Source organism: Passer domesticus, chromosome 10, assembly GCF_036417665.1.
Source record: "Passer domesticus isolate bPasDom1 chromosome 10, bPasDom1.hap1, whole genome shotgun sequence".
NCBI classification, from domain to species: Eukaryota; Metazoa; Chordata; class Aves; order Passeriformes; family Passeridae; genus Passer; species Passer domesticus.
This window is the reverse complement of record NC_087483.1, coordinates 35,397,019-35,417,794: the sequence shown is the minus strand read 5'-3', so window position 1 is coordinate 35,417,794 and position 20,776 is coordinate 35,397,019. Positions and strand designations below refer to the sequence as shown.

Below are 20,776 nucleotides of genomic sequence, written 5' to 3'. Positions count from 1 at the left end.
TTTCTCCTGTTCCTTGCTGAGCTGCAGTGAGCTGCCCCATATCACCTTTTCCTGCCTTCATGCTTGGCTGGCATCTGGTTGCCATATGTTTGTATTGTTACTGCTCTACCCCTTTGTTGTAGATTGCAAATCCTGATGGATATCAATCTATAGTACAAGCACTCCTTTACACAAAAAAGGACATTTAAAGTAATTTTAAACAGGGCAATGAGGTGAAACATCTAGGAAATAATGTAGCCCAAATACAATATTACGGTAGGAAATCACAGAGAATCAAACAAAATAGTAGGTTGGTTGCAATGTTGCTTCTTTTTTTCCTAACTAAAAAAAGAAGTTATTTCATATCTTGGTTAAATAGTGAAGAACTGTCATAAACAGTTTCTTGAACTGAGGTAGTTTAGCTGAGATCATTCATTCTTCACCAGAATAGGAAAAGAACCTTTAATAAACAAAGGTTAATATGAAGCTGTACTGATTTTCTACCTGCAAGATAATTTTTACTCAGGTGAATGTTCCCAGGATCTTTAGCCAATTTACCTGTGTAACTCCTGTCAGCCTGGAGGCTCAGAGATGGATAAAGGTGAAGGCACATCTTAAAAACTGTGTGAGCCCCACTCCCAAACCACACCAGCCTGAGGTAGAGTTAGTATTTTTACCACTAACTATTTCATAACATTGCAGTATTTATTGATATTCCATAATACTGATGGGATGACAAGACAGTATATTTCTGGTATGAGCTCCACTAGAAATCATCTGAGCAAAGAGCCTCTTCACGAGGCTTAGGGTATGATCAGCAGCAATTACTTATGCAGATGTAGAGATGCTCTGGCAGTATTCTATACTTGGAGGATCCATTGATTTTTTTGGCAGGAATTTTAAATAATGGATGAGTTGAACATGAGGTCCCCGAGGGAAAAATGTATCATGCAAACACTAACAAGTATATTATTCACTTTTGCTTCGAAAACTTCAATTGTCAGCACCTGATTTTCACAGTCAGATGAGCAACAGGAGAGAGCCTGTTTTGCAGAGGTGCTTGCTTTCATGCTAACATTACAATGTGAAAGCTCTTAGTGTCAGGAGAAAGCTGATATCCCAAATAGCTGGGGATAAAGGGTGGGTGGGAGCAGTGACCTTGATCACAGACTGCTCTGAGCACATCGTTCACCGTGGGGGCTGCTTGGACCACATCAGTCTTGCTCCTGCCTCTGTCCCCTGGCTCTATGATTAACTAAGGACTAGAGTTTAATATTTTCAGTGTTCCAGGCACGTTAATCAGTTTGCAAAGTTTGTGCAATCCCTCACTGTGACAGCTCTGCCTCGCTGAGCTCTGAAGCGTCACCAGGGCAACGCATCAGAGAAACTCCTCTGGAACTTTGCTGGGGAAAAAGGATGTGGAGTGGATGGAGGGTGCTGTGGAGCACTGAACAGCCTCAGCACCAGAGTGGTTCTCAGCTGTTATGCTGTGAAAATAACAGAATCTGCTTGTCAGACAGGCAGGGTGAGTCAAGAAAGATCGTTTTGTGATGTTCTCTGTCCTCCTTCACCAGGCACCATGATCCAGAACATGGAGAACAGGCAATTATTTGAGCAAACTTCTGATTTAGTGCTGTTTGCATGCTTCTGTCTGGTGTTTCACTCCAGCTACAGTACCAGGAATTTTCATTTCTCTGTATATTTCTCTCATGTCTATGAAGTGTATGTATGACCACAAAGGATTAATCACAGTACAGAAAGTGGCCAAGGAATAATGAAAAATTTTGTGTTTGGAAATAAAGTGACACAGAGGAGGTTTAATGATGCTACTCACTAATACATACACCTGTGATCAGACTATTAAATATTTGAGTAATAAAGAGAGCCCAACAGAAGCTGTTTTCCAACAACAATATATAAAATAAAAAGTCATGGTTTCAGGGCAATAAAATTTTCAATAAATCTGTACTAGATTTGATGAGTAAAATATTTGTGAAGAGAAAGAAAAAAGATTAACTATGGAGGAACACCAGAATAAGCAGAATTTTAATACTTTCCAAACAAGTGCTATGACCTTTTGCTGTAAAATATCAATTTAATTTCAAAATCACCAACATTAAAAAAAAAAACTAATGAAAAAAATCCAACCAAACAAAAATCCTGAAAAAGGAAGAGAGAAGGAAAAAAAATACCAGGTAGTTGGAAGAAATAATTGTGATGGGCATGAAAGAAATTCTCTCCACTTTCTTCTTCACCTTATCCAGAAAATGATAAAGTAAGAAAACGAATCTGATATAACCAAAGCAGTTGCAAAATCTGTTTTTAGCTACTTGAGGCAGACTCATAAGGTAGTGCTCTTATCTTCCAGCCATTAATAAGTGATGACTGTTGCAGGGGGACCTGCCTGTTCATATATTTCTCTCACATTCATTGGCCCCTCTGGAGAAGGGCTGTGCTGTACTTTGGAATAAAGTTCAGCTCTCCCTGCTGAATTCCCATCAGCAGAGGCTGAGCTGTAAGCATGACTCCTGCACTCCAATTACTTAATAAAGCTGGCAGCTGCTGTCCTGGGAGCACGAGCACTCGCCTTAAATACTGCATAAAAAACAGCAGCACAAATACCCAGGAGAAGAGGGGGAACCAAGAGGCAGCTCCAGCAACCCTGAACAGACCCTGAGCCTGCTTCTGTTGCTGGAGAGTTGGCCTGGAAGCACTGCTGGTTTAGGGAACAAGGTGCTTATGTCACTACAAAATGCAACAGAAGCCAGGGCCCTAATTAAAAATTAGGATGCCCAAAAATTGATCCTGCCCTCTGAGGAGTTCACTGAGACTGGAAAAGCAGAGCTCCCACTCATGATTAATAATCAGTGTGGAATGGGTTTCCTTGCTGGGCATTTAGAAAACAAACTCATGACAGCTGCTTTGCTCCCAAATCTTGTCAACTGATGCCTCTCCCCAGCTCTTATGGCAGCAGAGATGTGGTGGTGTTCCTCCCATTGTTTCTCTGTCTTTTTTGCCACCCTAGCTGAAAAAATTACCACATTGTCACAGAGCAGTGATGGTATTTACTTTGCTAAAGAAAGAATATATATAAATTCCTTTTATTTATTTTATATATAAAAGTTGCTGGAGTCAACCCTTTGTCTAAAAGGGATCACTCCAGGATTAGCTGAAGGAAATTCTGATTCTCTTTTTGCCCCCACTAAAAGGGTGCAGAAGCCAAGCAGAAATGTAACAGTCAGGCTTATTTCCTATTATCCTCCTGTCTGGTGCAACAAAGACTGGAACAATTTTGCCTAACACAAACAGTCAGTGGGATGTTTGAAATTCCCATTTAGAGTGATTTCAGACTGCAAGTCCATTATGTTTCTCTGAGACTCAGGCTCTTAAATTACTAAGGATTTAAAAGAAAGCAGCTTGCTGCCATATCCCAATGTAAACTCAGAAGCACCATAATTGTCCTTTCAGCATCTCTGCAAGTGAAACATTTTCCTTTCTTTTATTGAATTCTGCAGTTCACAGTAACAGAGTAAAAGTTTTTTATAACCTGAACTAATGAACAGTAAATCATTTAAAGCATGCAAACGCAGTTCAGAGAAATGGAAAAAAACTCAACTGTAATTCGTTGAATTTCCAGAGTAGATTTGTAGATTTCTCTGCATGGTGCTCCTCAGCTCTCGTTTCACAAAACATGCTCATTTTCAAGAATTAAAGGAAAAAAAAAAAAAAGAAAAGAAGAGATAATTTTGTTTCATCATATAAAGTGTAAAGCAGCAGCCAGGCCAAGGGAAAGAGGTCTAGAGAGTGGAAGAAAAGAATTTCTTTCTATTGGAGAATATTTCAAACACATTTTGTCTCACAAAAATATTTTCTCTTCTAACTTCCCCAAAGGCACTATTTAATATGGTTCCATAAAGCTTATTAAAAAACCTGGTAATATTACAAAATGAAATTAAACCCATCAAGACACCCAGTAGCAAAATTATGACAAATTATGTTAATTTTGGTCTACTGTTCCTCTACTGCTGGACAAGGGTGATGTGTTTGCAATAGGAAACTTCACATTAAATTGCGAAAAAAAAGTAAATTCTGCTAAAATTTTCCCTCAGATCATGATCTATCTTCAAGCAATATTTTCTATTCCTTTAATTTGCATCACACATCTAATTATAATATTAAAACTGTGTATCCAGACTCCTGTGGTAAGATGAGTTGTGGTCACAGGCTACTGGATACTCAGGTATTGTTACTTTTATCTGATGTAGTCTCTGCTGATTTTGAAACTAGTCACCTCCTATTGAAGAAACTTGAACTTCTTCATATTGGCAAACATTTGCTCTTTACCAATCTCCTTTTTGGGAGTGATAAACTGTCATGTACTGCGTTTGACAAGTGCCCATCTAAACAAGCACTTTTAGTGTTTAGTGTTAAAATCTGGGTCCTTGGTAAATATTAAAAAAAAGGGAATTTGATTTTCCTGAGACATATTTTACCATCAGACACTTGGAGACCCTTGAAATAAAATCGAGAGCCAAGAACCTGAAGCTGATAACTTGCTCTTTAAATTCCTGAATGTAACCAGTAGTTTACAACATAGACAAGTGAGAAACATTTTGAAAGAAATTACATTTGGTTTGGTTCAATGTAATTAGCCAAATAATTGGTGATTACGTAAAAATAATGGTTATATGAAAACAATGGATCTCAGTTTTCAAAGCAGGGTAAGGTTATCTCGTACTAGAGAATAGTCAGGGTTTTGTTTGCAAAGTTGGTGCCTCCATTACAGAAAGAGAGAGAGAGCCCAAAGATTAATCCCAAACTCTTCAGCTTTACTCTGACCCCAAATCACATCTGACAGCCCAACACAAATCTAAGAAACTACTCTTCAGGATTTAACTGATCAATTTTCCCCCATTTGTAATTAGGCGAAGCCATTGCCTTGCTCAAGGCTCACTGTAGTATATAAACATCTTGTTTGCACACATGATGTTTCCTCCAGAGCAAAAGCCACTCGTGGGGAAATTGTGTGCAATAAAACAGAGTAAACCTCCAGGGACTCATGCTTAATGGACCATATGGAAAGAGGAGTACACCCAAATTGATAGGGGAGATTCTTTTCAGCTAATTTGGAATTTACTCAACAAACACAAATACTTTATATCTCACAGATATTTGCTTGTAGATAAGGTCAACACAAGAGCACATAATTTGCATTGGTAAATATAACTTTAAGCTACATTTAAAGAAAATATTATCTTCTTAAATTCAGTTGATAAAAACTAAATAAAAGCTGTGAATTTTGCCATATGCAAGTATGTTCTGACTAAAATAATTACACTAAATACAGGGAACAAGAAGTAGCCTAACAACAGCAGACACTGCAGCGATCAGTTTTCTTTCTGTTTTACAAAAACTTTTCCATAGTGGAATACAAACAATAAGAAGCTGACTTTTCTCTGAGAAGGTGCTGGTTGTAGAGATAAGAGATCTCCTGCACTAAATGACACAACAGTCATCTTTAGAGCTTCAGAGGTCAGTGGGAGATAAGGCAGAGAGAGGTGCTGCTGCTGCTGCTGCTTTACAAAGCAATGACAACACATTCATAACGAGATGCATCCTCACCATACATTTTCTGTTATCTCCAACCTTCCAGTCAAACAAATCATCCGGTAGGGAGTTTCAACTACTCTGTGCTTTCCCGCTATTCATTCCACACAGAAAAGACTTGCAACACAATTTCCTGGGCATACAAGTACCAACACTTTACGATCACTAATATCTATTTGCTACAATATCACAGCTAGTGTCATCTCTGAACTTGGCTCAGAAATTCATTTTCCCAGAGCTTGTTTTTCCACAGAAAGCTCTGAAATCAGACCTGCTTATAGAGGAGCTGTGCTACTTGAGAGCAAATACAAACCATGAAGGAGGTAAAAGGTGGCAATACAGTGCCAAAATTCAAATTTTATGCTCGCAAGGGTAGTGCAGAGGAGGCTGCTGTTTCAATCAGTTTTGCAGTGGCCTCTATCTTTTGCACATAAGTACAGGGATTCCAACACATCTAAGTCTCCTTTCAATATTCAGCTGGCCCCTTGTATTCTTTATGGCTGCTGTGCTACTCCAATCCATTTTCCCAGCCTCATTCTACCTGGGTCTGCTCAGGAAGTTCAGAAGCATTGAACAGTTGACAGTGCCTGCAAGGTGCTTGTACTGCTTTATTTACTGATAGTTTTCTGTTTCAGATCCACATCATTTAAACAAAAAAAACAAAAAAAAAAAACAAAACAAAAAAAAAAAGCAGAAGACACCAGATGCTTTGTTGTGCTGGTAACTAATTATCAAAGAACATGACAGACATGTAATTTCTGTGGGTATCAGGAAAGATTTGAGGAGTTGAATAAGCAAAGATTAAGAATACATGAAATTCAGAAAAAATAATTGGTTTGCTTTTTGCAGGAGAGCAGCCACAAGAAATTTCTCCAACACTAAGACCTGCCACAATCTTTGTTTCATACCACTCTATTGGATATTAAATTTTTTCCTTTGGCTAGTGCCGAATACTGTCTTATTATCTCCTGACATGGATTCTTCATTTGAGGAAATAAATGGTGGTAGAGCCACAGGTCAGTGTGATATAGGAAGTATGCTTTGGAACTGGTTATGACTTTCAGAGAGACAGAGAAAGAATATTGTGCAGACTCAGGCAAGTTGTATCCCATCAGTTATCTAGAGATCATGCTTGTAGGCTTGCCTAAGAATCATGAAGGTAAGGGAGGGGTTTGCTTTGGTTTGCATTTTGTTTTTAGCACAAGCTTGCACTGCCACAGTCACATGAAGTCAAAATACACAGTACTAATTGACTGCTCCAATTCAACAAAGCAATTTGTCTTTCCCACTGTTTTCTCTCCTGGAAATTTCCCCTTTCATTTGCCAAGCCTCTCCACCCTGGACAGCAATCTGCCTGCTCTCCTTGCATGTTTTCTTTCCTCATTGACAAACTTTGAACTAGCACAATTTCTAAACATTAAACACAGGATTAAGCTCTGTTCTTAGTAAGGAATTCATATTGAAATATACCCTTTAAACAAAGTAAATAAAGCTAAATTCAGCTCAGTGGAAAACTCTTGCCAGTTGGCAGCCAGTTTTAGCAGCTTTGATGTCAAAGGTAGTTGAGAAGTTACCATCTCCCGAGGCTTCCAGCAGGCATGGGAGATAATCTGAATTCCCCCCAGGAGATGCTCAGAAACATAATGAGACTTATGGTTAATGATGGTTGTTAGATAGGATACAGGTTTCAAGATCATGTTCACTGTAACTATGTTGGACACTTGAAGATAAAAGGACACAATGAACCCATACACAAACTATTAACAGGTCATTGAAACCCTCTTTGATCTTCTGCTGTTGATCTCCTTCTACTCAGATAATTTCAGATGTATAACTTTACTGCAGCACATATCATTTAACCTGGAAAATATTCTAGAGGGCTAAAATAAAGTGCAATTCCTTTGAAGATTTGGAAAGTTGCTGGCAAAAAAATATTTTTATTTGATATGCCATATCATACAGTCTGTGAATGAGTTCAGTCACAGGACTATGCCAGACTCCTTCTGCTAAACACTGTCAGTCTCAAGGATCATTTGTCATTCACTGTTACTGCCCAGTTTTGCAGTTGCTAAGTGAAATAGTGGAGCTAGAGAAGATCATTGGGTCATTTTCTTTTTCTGTAATTTAATTTTTGTATAACCTAGGTGGTAGCTCAAGCACAAGTTACAGCACAATTCAGCTTTTCCTTCTTTGCCTCACAGCAGCACCAGCAGTGATGTTACCCAGTGATTCTGGGCACTGCACAAATGCATTGGAGCTAATTTCAAAGTTGATCCTTCAGGCTTAATGTCCCTGGAGTTCTCTCTGGACAAGTCATTTATCCTTTATAAGGTTTCTTGTTTATTGCCTGACAAAGAACCTGGTCTTGTTGACACTGCTGATAATTTATAGCAGCCAGAAGATCTCAGCAGGAGCTTTTTCTCACCTTTGTTCCCCACAGTGGTGATTCACTCACTGATGGGCTGCTGTATAAACACTGAACTGAAGGAAGAACAGCAATGCTCACTTCTGTTTCTCTACTGCTACAGCATCCCAGTCACTCCTGTATTCTGCAGTGCTTTACATTTTTCCTACATTGTACATCTCCAAAAAGGCTCAGAAATGCTAAATAAATCATACTGCAATCCTACTCTGTAGGACAGGAGTGAATTTGAAAGATTAACAGAAATCTTCAGGTAACCTTTTCCAGAGAAATTCAGGTCTACTAAAAATTAAAGCCACTATTAAATTTCTAAGAAAAGTATATCTAAAACAGACTTTACAAATATCCTCCAAATTGCCACTCTTAATTCATATTCTCAATGAAGAGTCTTATTTTTGATTGTTTTTTTAAATATTAAAAAAAATTTTGGTGCTGTACTCTAAAAAAATAAATGTAGAGAAAATAGAAAAAAATAGAACATTAAAAAGTTCCTTGGCACATAACTTGTATATGTATGTACTTTGATTTTTCCAGCTTTGAAGGTTTTTTGTAGCTCTAGAGAATTGAAATGTTTTTTAAAACAAACAAACAAACAAAAATAAAAAACCCCAAAAAATAACAAAAACCTCCACTTTGGAAACAATTTCAAAATATCACAAATTGCTGTCACAAGAGAAATATCTTCCTCAAAATAATACTACATTATTTCACTATTCAGATTGGAAGCAGATAATAATGATATGACTTTTCAGTCAAATGACTTTCACACAAATTTGATGACATTTCCTCCAGTAAAGCTCCAGGTAAAGGACTGTTTAAAGTTTAAGACTTTAAACTAGACTGCAAAATCTGAGTGATTTGACAGATTCATGAATTAAAACCACTTGTGAATGCAAGGATCACAGCTTTGTTTTGCAAAATAAAGGTTTAAAACTCAGACTCACAGAATGGTTCTTGTTAGAAGGGACTTTAAAGATCCTCTCATTCCCAACTCCCTTTACAGCTTTCACTAGACCAGGGCTTATTTCCCTTCCTTTCAAGAAAGAAAATTGTGCCTGGGACTCTTCTGTGTTGCAGGGTATTTGAGCAAGCAGAAGGAGAGAACAGAAAGAAAACAGGAAAAGGAAAACAGAAATGCCTGTGCAGCGGGGCTGCCTCACTTATGGTGCACCCAGCACAAAACCTTTTTCTGCAGAGCAGTGAGCACAGAGCAGCTTGGGAAATCACACAGAAAACTACTCTTGACTATCTCCATCTATGGTGCTTTAGGGGGGTTAATCAGGTATTATGGGATGCACCAAAATAAGTGAATTTCACAGTTATACAAAAATGGAGACAGTGATAAATGCAGTTTAAATAAGTGCATTAAATCAACTTGCTCGATGAGAAGACTGCACTGAATAATTTCAATGCTGAGATTTTGTCAGAGACAAAACCTTCATATCTCCATTTCTGCATGCACCTGCAATGAGTAAGGCTCCAGCACTTTGTTATTTCTGACATTTAAAATCATGTGCACATGCACTTCACTGCAGACTTGAATTACACAGCGTATTAAAAATACTAAATACATAAAATAACATGAGTATTGTGCTAATGACCACTCTGTAAATTATATTCAGGTGAAAATGAGTTTATATGTTCTGGTTTAACTCAGTTGTAAATTCTTTTCCTATAAATACCCACTGGAGTTGTATTTCCTGTAGGCATTTATAAAGTAAAAGGAATGCATGCCAGCTGAAATTGAGACGGATGATAGTTATGACACTGTCTGTACACAATACATTATTTGCAATATAAAACTAATCCAGCTAATGTCGCTGTGGAAGGGATAATATTCAGCTAGAGTTTTGGAATCTCAGGAAGGGTAAGGCAAGACTGCATGCTTGTTTAAAGGGGAGCAAGTGTGCCAAGATCACACCAAGAGATGCTGCTTACCAGACCAGACAGAGCTCCCTGTTGGAATGAGGGGCCTGTAAGGATGCAAACAGTGATTACAGGGCAAATTCTGCCCTTCAATTCCCCTTTTGGACAAACTGATGGCACAGGACCCTCCACTGGCACTGCTGGTGTGTCCACAAAATCACACCTGGGTGTTGGTATGTACTAATATTGAGCCTATTCATTTCAATATTAAGAGGGGAAGAGAGCGAGCCTAAATTCTCAGACTAAAATTTTTTTTGATATTTTATTTCTGGTGATTAAACTCTTAGCTAAAAATGCGCTGCTAATTTCCTCCTTGTTACGAGGTCTCATACAAAATGAGATATTGAGGGTTACACAAAAGGAAGAATAGATCTCATTGATTTAAAATTTAAAAGGGAAATACAGATTTTAAGTCTTAAAGAAGATTCTCAAAAATTAATGTATACTGGTACAATTAGAAGCCTCCATTTCCCCTCAAAAACTGCATCAACTTTGTGCCAGCTTACAGTACCTACAGAAGATAAAGGTGCTGATGTATGGGAAGCACACGGGTACTTTAATGAAGCACAGCACTGAAAAGGCCATGAGGAAATAAAAAAGTCTGAATTTACAAAGAGAATTAGAAGATCAGTAAATAAGTCATGGGGATGTGCATTGAATAATGAGAATAAAAGGAAGCACTGAATAGCTACTCATTTAGTGAGACACATTCATCCAGTGCACTGAACGAGGCAGGAGCCCCACGAAGAAAACAGCGTGTGATCAGGTAATTAAAGACTCCATCATAATGCATGCACTCAAGGAAGCCAAATTAAACTTGCACAGAGCTATCAGTGCAACGTTTCCTAACTTTTACCCGTTTGACTTTGTAACCTTTGCGCTCTTCTAACGGCAATTTTTGTTTTTGCCTTTTTTAGCAGTCATTGGTACACATTAACCATGGAAAACTTATATTGCTCTTAATGATCTAATATCCCTGTAGCTTAGCTGCAGCTTTCCAAACATTGTGGAAATGTGGCTGGGTCATGCAGAAAATCAGCTACAGACTTGGTAAAAAGAAATTGGAAGTTGCACCTTAAAACTGAAAAAAAAAAAATCATTCAAACACTGACTCGCATAAACCCATGCATATGCATGCACAAAAACAAGACATCCACTTTTCCAGCGAGTTCTTACCTAGCTTGATTTCCTAAGGAAGGATAATTTCTGTGACTATGATGTGTGCTCATCTCAGTCCCTGCCCTTCCAAGCAATTCTGAATCTATTTTCAAATCATAGAACAGATATAGAAAAAAAAATAAAGGTGTGAAAGATAACTAGTTTTTACAGGTTGCATGAAAATTGATGACTAAGTATCACATCACATGCCAGAAGCCAAACTTTAATCCTTGCTATTCCAATCTTCAACAAAATGTACAATAGTTTTAAGACTCACTACAAAAAATTAAACCAAACTAATGAAAATTAACAAACCAAACCAAAAAACCCTAAAAAATCCCAAACAACTCAGAAACTCTTCAGAAACCTGATAGCCACCATTTGACATGAAATAATTTTTCAATGATGTCTGTGCCAGCCACAGGGTAGAATTCCTCTAGTTGATTTTCTGCCAAAATTGTTACCATTTTTTAATGGGAAACTCTTTGTTACTTCTGAAATAATTTTATAAGCACAGCTGAACTCAGCTCCAATTCTTTGCTTTGAGCAGAGAAGATTAAAATAACATTTCTCTGTTCTTTGTAGAACAAGAAGCAGTTTTTTACCAGTGTAGCTGACAGGAGATATCATGACAAGGTCTTGAAATAATCCTTTCTGTTACTAGTTGAATTTCAAGTCCCTGATGTCAGGTAAGACATTAATGAGTTCTGAATCTCACCTCAGATGTGCAAAAGGCTTTGGTTAAAAATAGAATTATATGCTGGCAAAAAAAGAAATTAACATTTGGCCATGTGAGGTGTGCCCAATCCAAAAAAGTTAAAAATAGAAAAAAAAAGAGCTTTCATTGAGAATTGGTTAAGTTAAATATCAGTAAGCTACATGGGAACCAAAATTAAGATGAATACACAAATTAAAAAAAAATAATATATAAAATGAATAATTATTATTTAAAATTAATTTAAGATATTATTTAAACAAAATATTAATAGAAACTTCCATTAAGGTAATTAAATCAAAACTTCAATCCTCCTCCACAATAGAAATAATGGCCAAATACTATGTATCAAAACTTGTTCTATTTTATTTTAGCTTATATATCACTAACAATGAGAAATGGGAAAGGGTTATCTACAAATGGAAAAGAAAAGTAAGATAAGAACAAGAAATACAATGAAAATAATAAAAAATAGCAAAACAAACTAAATTTAAGCTAAGATAGAAGAGTGATGAATAATAAATGCTGATCTTATTATATATCAAAAAAGGAAAAATAACAGCAAATTCTAGTTGAGTGAAATGATTAATAACAAACTCAAGTCACAGATACTCTGACTGAATATAAATAGTTCAAATTGTCTGGCAATGAGATGTTACAAATACACAAATGTGTGCCCTGGTGGCAGAGATAAACCAGAGACAAATGCTCCATTCTCAGTAACACATCACTGCTGCTTGTCACCATTAATTCCCTGTCATTGTTTTATTCCCTTACTAGGGGCATGATTAGCAGGAATAAGAGACTCCAGGCTTACAGAAGGTTGAGACAGAATTATCAGGCAATATTGGAACAAAGAAGCTCCCTTCAGCTCATCCCACTTGATCTCATAATTAGGGACTCTCTGGGCCTGAGGGAAGTTTGAACAGTCTGAGAGAGGGAACAACCCCCAGGGGAGCCTTGGGCATCCCCAGGGCCACTCCATCTCCGTGGTCAGCTGAGACAGTCCTCACCACCTCCACCTCACAAAGGAGGGGAATAAAGACACCCACAATAAAGGAACCTACCTCAGAGGAGCTGAGAAGACAATTTTATTTTTTTTTCTTACATTTCTATTGATAGTTCCCATTGTTGCATAAAGGTTAACAAATTCTTGCAATATAGACAATATTCTCTGATATCAAGGACAGTGGGCTGTCCTGTCCCACAGTGAAATAACTTACTGTTAGGGACAAGAGAGACTGATGGAACAGAAATCTAAAAGAACAAACAAGTAAAATGCACAAAAACGTATGTATCAGCTAATACTGATGGGAAAGAGAGAGGAAAGACAAAAACCTGGGTGTTCAAGTCCTATTTGGAAGATGCAGTAATACTTTCCCTTCACTAGTCCTAACAAACTTTAGAAACCATTTCTTAATATAACAGAAATCCTCATTGAGTAATACATATTTATAACACAGTACCACACAAAATGTTTAAGTCTACCTCATCTATTCCAGACCACCAGTGAATTGAAGTATAACTGTGACACACCTTACATATAGTGCATAAATAGCTCCTAAAGACATCCCACACTGGCACTCCAGAACCTTCTTACACTACAGTGCTTCAGTATTCTAATCAGAGGAGCTTTTCTCCATGTTCAAGAAAATTTGCAAGCATGAATTTAGGTTTGTTGCTCAGCAGATGGATGATTTCTTTCCTTTTTCTAAACACCTTGTAAATCCTTGGAGAATATTATCACATCCCCTGGCATTTTCTCATCATTAAGGTCATCAGCCACAATTTTTATTTATCTTTATATGATGCATTTTGAGGTCACGTTTTGTAATGTGTCAGTCTTTTACTTTTTGGTTCCCTAGACTACAACTAGTGCACATTTTATGGGGTGCGAGGCGCTAAAAATAGATATAGAAAGTTCAACAGACTTTTCCAACACTTAATTTTGATATTTACAATTGATTCTCCTACAGATGACCACATAAATGTGCATATATATTTGCAGAGATAAAGAGCATATCCTAGGCAAGAATAAAGCCTGGAAAACTAAGGATTAACTTGCACCTTTAGAGGGTCTGTGCAAATTTAGGATATTTTCTTTCTACATTTGCAGAAATGAAAATAGAAATTGCTCTATGCCAATTTAGACTATTTTCTTTCTACATTTCTAAATGTAGAAATACAAAACACTTAAAAGATCATAATTATGATATGCACCATCATAAATTATATACATACATAGATAGATCAACCACTGATATGCACCATTGAATGATATATATACACCATAGGTACAGATGTATGTTCCCTATCAACCAGATGAGGAGAGCAATAAGTTATCAGACTGGAAAGGCTAATTTCTATTTTTTTTTTTTTTTTTTTTTTTGAGGCAGGCTAGCTCTCAGTTCAACAACCTTCTCATTTATGAGTTCAACTCATAAATGCAGTAGCTGTCAGTTCATTAGCAGGTTGTTAATAACACAGGGGTGGAAAGGAGGGCTGCAAGATCACAGTGAAACATAAGAGGCTTAAGCTTCTGGTTGCAAATTTATGTTAAACTTGACAACACTCAAAGGTCAAAAAATATCCTGAGGGGGAGTCAGAGTTCACCTACCTCACACTTAGAATGGTCTCACATGAATTAGCACAATCAAATTAATGCAGATTTATAATTAATGTTTACAGATATGCTTCTAAAGCAGAATAAAATCCTTCAGAATTGCCTAATTTAACACAGATATACCACAGGGTCTCTTTGGGGGCACCTGGACTGACATTGGGGATTTAAAGGTGGTGTTTGCAGCAGAGGGAACTGGTGTTTCATGTAGTAAATCTGAGCTCAACAAGAGCGTTCCCTTTGGCCACCAGGTGTTAAAATTAACCCCAAGGATCAGGGATTGCCACCCAGCTTGCCTTGTCAAAGTGATGAGGAGGAGCCACAGTGCAGTCAGAAGTTATTGTAGCAGTCAGACGATGGGGCTGAAAATCTTAAACTAAAGCTGCACAGGTGATGTGAATCTCAGGGTGTCTCCTGTCCCAGCTTATGCCAATCCACTGTTCTGGATGTCAGAGCTACTGCCAGAGCCCAGCAGTTGTCCAGCATCCACCTACATACACAGGAACCTTCTTGAGTAGTTTTCTGACAGGAATTTGATGGGCTCAGGAAGACAAAACAGATATTCAGGTTTGGTTTTTTTCCAAAATGGTGAAGAACTCTTCAAAATTGAGAGCACATTACTTGGGCTTAAATATAAGGACCCAGAACCTCCTAATCTGTCAGGGTTGCCAGTGAGCAAATTTTCAACATGCTTTTTTCTAATGATATTTGCCAAAATTCTCTCGAGCAGAGCGTGCTGTGTCAGGAAGATATAAACAATGTGCAAGAGATATATCTGTTATATTACTTATTACTCAATATTAACCCAAGAACAGTGGAAGGAAGTCCCAGCTTGAGATCTCCCATCATCTGAAGGGTGTGAACTTTGATGTACTTTATTTGAAGTCCAACTGCTGTTGTCATCTAAAATCTATAAATGTTAATTTATTTGGTGATCATTTCAGTATTGTGTACAACAGTGACAATTACAATAGGTACATTTCCCTTTTCTGGGAAAAAAGGAAGCTCTACAAGGTCTGCTATGACCCTCAAGGCAATGTCTGACCAGTCAGTTCCAGTAAAAGGTGTGTTAGAAATGGAAATTTTTCACTGTAGACAGATTTGGGCAGAAGTCAACTCTGCAATTTATCTTTGCCAGGTGCCCACCTCAGTACAATAGCATCTAGTCAAACCAGAACAAGAAGGTCATAGGATGATAAATAAGATCTCTTCCTCAATAAGGCTCAAGTATGACTGCTCTCCTTCCAGGCAGTCAATTGGTAGGCTACCACACAATCAGCTGGCAATTAGTAAATGTTTTCTGAATAAATGGAACTGACAACACCTGATGTCACTCCCATTCCAGAGTTCCTCTTTAATGCTTATCATTCTCTGCTTTGGGGCAGAGATCCCTAAAACTCTTTTTCTTTTCTTTTCATTTTTTTTTTTCCCAAACAAAATATATTTTGAAAGGCAGAAACCTCTTATGAGATGAATTCCTTTCCCTGGCACATCCATTCCCAGTCCTTGTCATACCAGTACCTCCCAGCTGCATTGCTAATATTATATTTGGAAATAGATCTAGTAATGGCTTTAGTAAATCTGAGTAGAAGGCTGAGAAACCTTCAGCTGTACATTTAAATAACTCGTATTTCATTCAGGTCCTACAGACTTGCCCTGTCCCTTTTTTGGATGTTTTCTCAAACAATCAGTGTCCTACCACAGCACATTGAGTTATGCTCAGCATCCAATAATAGAGATTCTGGCTCAGTGAGGGATGTGCTGGCAGCATTAGAGCAAGACATATTTGCCAAAAAAATTTGCCTAGATTTTTGCCTAAACATCATTCCAGGTTGACTTTGGAACACAGGAAGAAAAAATAGGAGAAAAAAAAGAAAAGGAGAGACTTATTTCCCATCTATGCCAAAACAGGAGCCACACATTACAGCTTTGGAAGAAACATGGACAGGCAGAGTTTTAATGCACCCTCAGAGAAAGGGAACCTGGACACTGGCACAAATGTACACTCTCAGAATCTGAATTTACCCTTCATTCCTGGATGAGAACAAACCAAGTCCCCTTCCTCTTGGATGTCAAGTGCTCCCTCAATAAAGCACACGTGTCCTGCTCCACGCCAGAGCTGTGGTGCTGAAAGCAGCAGTCAGAGCTGAGCCACTCTGCCCCAAGAGCACTGCTGAGCTACTCCTCCCTCCCTGCACCTTTTTTAACTATTGTACCACTAGAGCCAGCATTTTTGTTTGATGTTTCCTACGTTGCAGCAGTCATTTAACCAAGTAAAACATCACAGTGTGTTATTACCTTACATCCCTAAATTGTAGGTTTTAACAGATTTTATTCTGCTTCTGACCACACTAGTTTTGGGAAAGCATAGAAAAGGTCAAAAAGAGTCATTAAAAGGGCCCCTTTTCAATGTAATATGTCATTCAGTCTAAAATGTTTCAAATGCCAGACAGATATTTACTGCTCTTCATCAAACTGCCACAGCCCAGAAAGTGATTCTCCAGTATAGGAGCCAATTAAAAATAGCACATGATGGGAAGTATATTTTTGTGCCTTTTAATTTCCCAAAGTGTTAGAAGAAACCTGAGAATTTCCAAAGAGGGAACAGATCAGCATGATGCTTGCAGTTTCATTACTTTTTTCATCATTCTACAGAGAACTCTTTGGCTGCAACTGTTTTCACTGCCAACACAAAATTACCCAGTACTAAGGTGAGGTGTGGTTCTTTTAGAACAGCTTTGAAATACGGAATAATAAAAGAAATTATTAAAAAATTATCTACTGGAGCACTTGAGAACTCAAATGGCAGGTCACCAGTTATTATTTGGCATAACTCAGACAAACACCAAGAAATAAACAATAAAGATTTATGAAGAACGGGTCTCATTTCTCCACCTAGAAGTTATGGTGCAGTTGAATTTCCTAAAATAAGTTTGTTGGGGAACAGCCAAGCTGTTTTGACGTGTACAAACTGAGGGCAGGAGTGCTGGAGACCCTCTCTGCCTTTTGCAGGTCCATTGGTTTCAACATGGAAAGAAATCTCTGTAAGGCACTGGTAAAAAATGGAAGGGCTTGGAGGAAAGTTGAACAGTGTGGGAGGTGAATTCAGGTCAACATTTGAAAATATTCTGTTCATTCAACAAAGGGAAATAGAAGACATTGCAACATTTCAAGGATTTTATAATCTGTGCAATTTATGAGCACGTGCAATAAAGCAGGGCAAAAAGACTAAATACAATGACAGTTTAATGATCCAAATGAAAATAAAATTAATTTTAACCAGTGGGAAGCTTCCACACTCAGAAGAAAACGTGAACAGAGTAGAATATATAGAAATCCAACTGGATCTGGCATGAGAACAAGTCTTGGCAGCAGGAATAACATCCAGCAAATCAGATATCTCTCATAGGAAAGGATTTGGAAAGAAGACAGACCAGGATAAGGATAACATTAAATGCACATTTTTGCAGCCCTGATCAGATAAGGCTCAGACAACAGAAGCAGCTGGCAGGAACATAAATAAGAAATAATCAGTGGTGTTGCAGGGGTAAATCAGATTTCTGTTCAAAGGTTTATTTGCTTTGCAGCAGTGAGCAGTAGCTGGTCATATTAATAAATTGATGTCAAAACACTACAGAAGATTAACCAATCCTGGTGAGATTTTTTAAAGCAGACTATTCACATTTTAAACCTTCCAAAATTAGGACCAATATTCAAATATTGAGTCATATTTTCAGACGTGTAAGATGAGTAATATAGAATCATAGAATCATTAAGGTTGAAAAAGACCTCCAAAACTATCAAATTGAAACTTTGTCCACAATCATATGCAACACATGTTCACAATATATAATTATTCAAGCCTGAAACATTGTCCCCTTTTTAAAGAGAAGTCATGAAATTTCAGCTTGAATTTGAGATCTCAAGGCTGGACACCAATACAAGATTTTGAAGTTTCACCCACTGCATGGCCTAAAAGGCACCTTCCCCATCACTTGTGGAAGAAGCACATTCACATTTCTGCAGATTCTGCATTTCTGGCAGATTATTTTATGATCAATTAAAGAAAGAGAAGTTTCCTGCCATGATTCTTAAGAATGCTGCCTGAAAAGAAAGATATTCTCTGTGTGTTTAAGGTGATTATACTTATTTTTGGAGTGTCTCTTTCAAACACTTGACAGTCTTCTTGGCATTGAGGCAGAATTTAACGTGGTGGCTCAAAAGCTTTACCTACATCCATTGTTTAATGGAACATCAACTTGACAGAGTGTTTTTTGTAAGGAAAGCAATTTTCTGAATGTAGCCTGAGCACAATGGACACCAGTGGGGCTGGCACTGACATCTGCTGGCACTGCCCAGTGAGAAAGCAGCTCCAGAATACAGCATTTAACAAAAAAAACCCTAAATTTTAAATGCTGGTTTACAAATTCTTACTTCTTCCTTCTTTTAACATGAGGCTTCTTTTGGTGGGCAGAGATTTATATTTTTTTATCTACAGGAGAAACAAAATTGCATATGCCCATGGAAATGAATCTTTGAAACTGGCTCTGGAAAACTCTAAACTCAGACATAGTGCAAGAAACACGAAGCACTCCAGCTCCTTTATGTTGTTGGTGATAGTTTGACTTTCTAAATATTTCATCAAAACTTAGAGTTATCAAATCTCAAGTTTTTATGCTGTGCCCATGCACATGAGCATGACATATCCAATCTGAAAAGGACATGGAATCACAGAATGGTTTTGGTTGGAAGGAACCTAAAGATTATCTCATTCCAAGCCCCTGCCATGGGCAGGGACACCTTGCACTAGACCAGGTTGCTCAAAACCCCGTCCAACCTGGCTTTGAACATATCCAGGGATGGAGGAATGGTGTGTGTGTGTGCAAAGGGATGCTGGGAAGCAGGACAGCTTCCTCGTGGATGCAGCCTGGGAGCACGAGGGTGCACCTTCTGTTATGAAAGTAAAACCAATCTGTGAGTCCTCGTGCTTTGCTTCCATTTTCCTTGGCACTGGTGTATGTCAGCACTAAATCTGCTGAAGCTTTGAGGCAGATCCAGACACAATCAATGTACACCAGGCTTTGGCATAAATATTGAACAACAGCAGCACAGACAAATGCTGAGAGAGTAGGCTAAGAGCTCTTGTAAGATTGCAAGGATAATTCTTCATTGCCTCAGAAGCTCAGTTCATTAGTACCTGGAAACCTTTAAAAGACACTTCAGAACAGAGCTGATGTGTGTACAGTGTCTGGCCTGTATCACCTAGCAAAAAAAGTATATAAAAATTTTCTTTAGAATGTATCTACTGAGAGAATCTGGAAACAGGTGAAAGGATATTTTAAAGGTCTGAGGCATTATCAAATTGTATCTAAGTTAGATAATAACATTTTAAAGGTACATAAATTTAATTATAAAGCACTCAGCAACACCACCAAATGCAGATTTAGGTTCTTTTAAAATATCTTGTACAGTTTGAAAAAGAAAACCAAAATCTCAATTTTTCATCAGGGCAGAGGTGACAGAGCCTTGCCTGGGGAGGCAGCCCTGACTCAGACTGGCACGATGAGCAGCAGCACTGACCGACCTACTTGTGCCATTTCCAGTAATTAGCAGCACATCTGTCCTTCAAATGGGGCACAGAAATGAGCAGTACATCAGGAGTGGAGAGGCATGGCTTTGTTAGAGGTGTCAGCCTGCAGAAAGGCTCATTATAGCACTGGATTCTTTCACCTTTTAAGCAGAGAGCAATTTGGGCAATTGCTGGGTGCTGCAGGCAGAGGAGCAGGTACATCCCTAACATCCCTCCAGGAACTGCTTTCCAAACTTGGCTGCATAATTCATTATAGCTCAAGTTACAGTGGGACAGCAATGCCAACTCCCTGGGCCAGGGAGGAACTGCAGGCACAGAAGGGGCAGTGCTCCTTGGAATGAAATTCCCTCAACAGAAGTTCTGTACAATAAAATTGAAGTAGATACACCCATTATTATTTACATCACGTTACTCCTTCAGGAACCAGCCAAAATTCACTGTTTTTACTCAGCACAAGCACCTCTCACACTACAGACCTTGGCAATTTAAGCAGGTCAAGAGAACTGAGAGAACATTTTAGCAAAAAATCATTTACTCCCTTGAAAACTCTTTCAACAATGCTGAAATTTTTAACGAAGTCAAGTCAGATCTGTCAGAGTCTGAATCAGATAGATATTTCAAACATTTTTGGAGGATATATTCCATTTTCAGAAGGTATTTCAATATATGGCTTGAAAAAAGACTATTTCAGTTTGAAATTAGTTTAAATTGAACTGTAGTAACGGGTTTTAAAATTTCCTAAATAGCAATAACTTATCT

The 20,776-nt window shown here is 38.0% G+C and overlaps 2 long non-coding RNA genes across 2 annotated transcripts in view; one reads left to right on the top strand and one right to left on the bottom strand.

The window, feature by feature from the left end:
* Positions 1–20,776, bottom strand: part of LOC135309466 (uncharacterized) — a 197,053-nt gene that overhangs the window by 9,664 nt on the left and 166,613 nt on the right. The window lies entirely within an intron of this gene.
* LOC135309339 (uncharacterized) lies at positions 1,391–12,737 on the top strand. Its single transcript, XR_010369640.1, has 3 exons — positions 1,391–1,504; positions 11,678–11,781; positions 12,588–12,737. It is a non-coding gene; the product is annotated as an uncharacterized LOC135309339 (long non-coding RNA).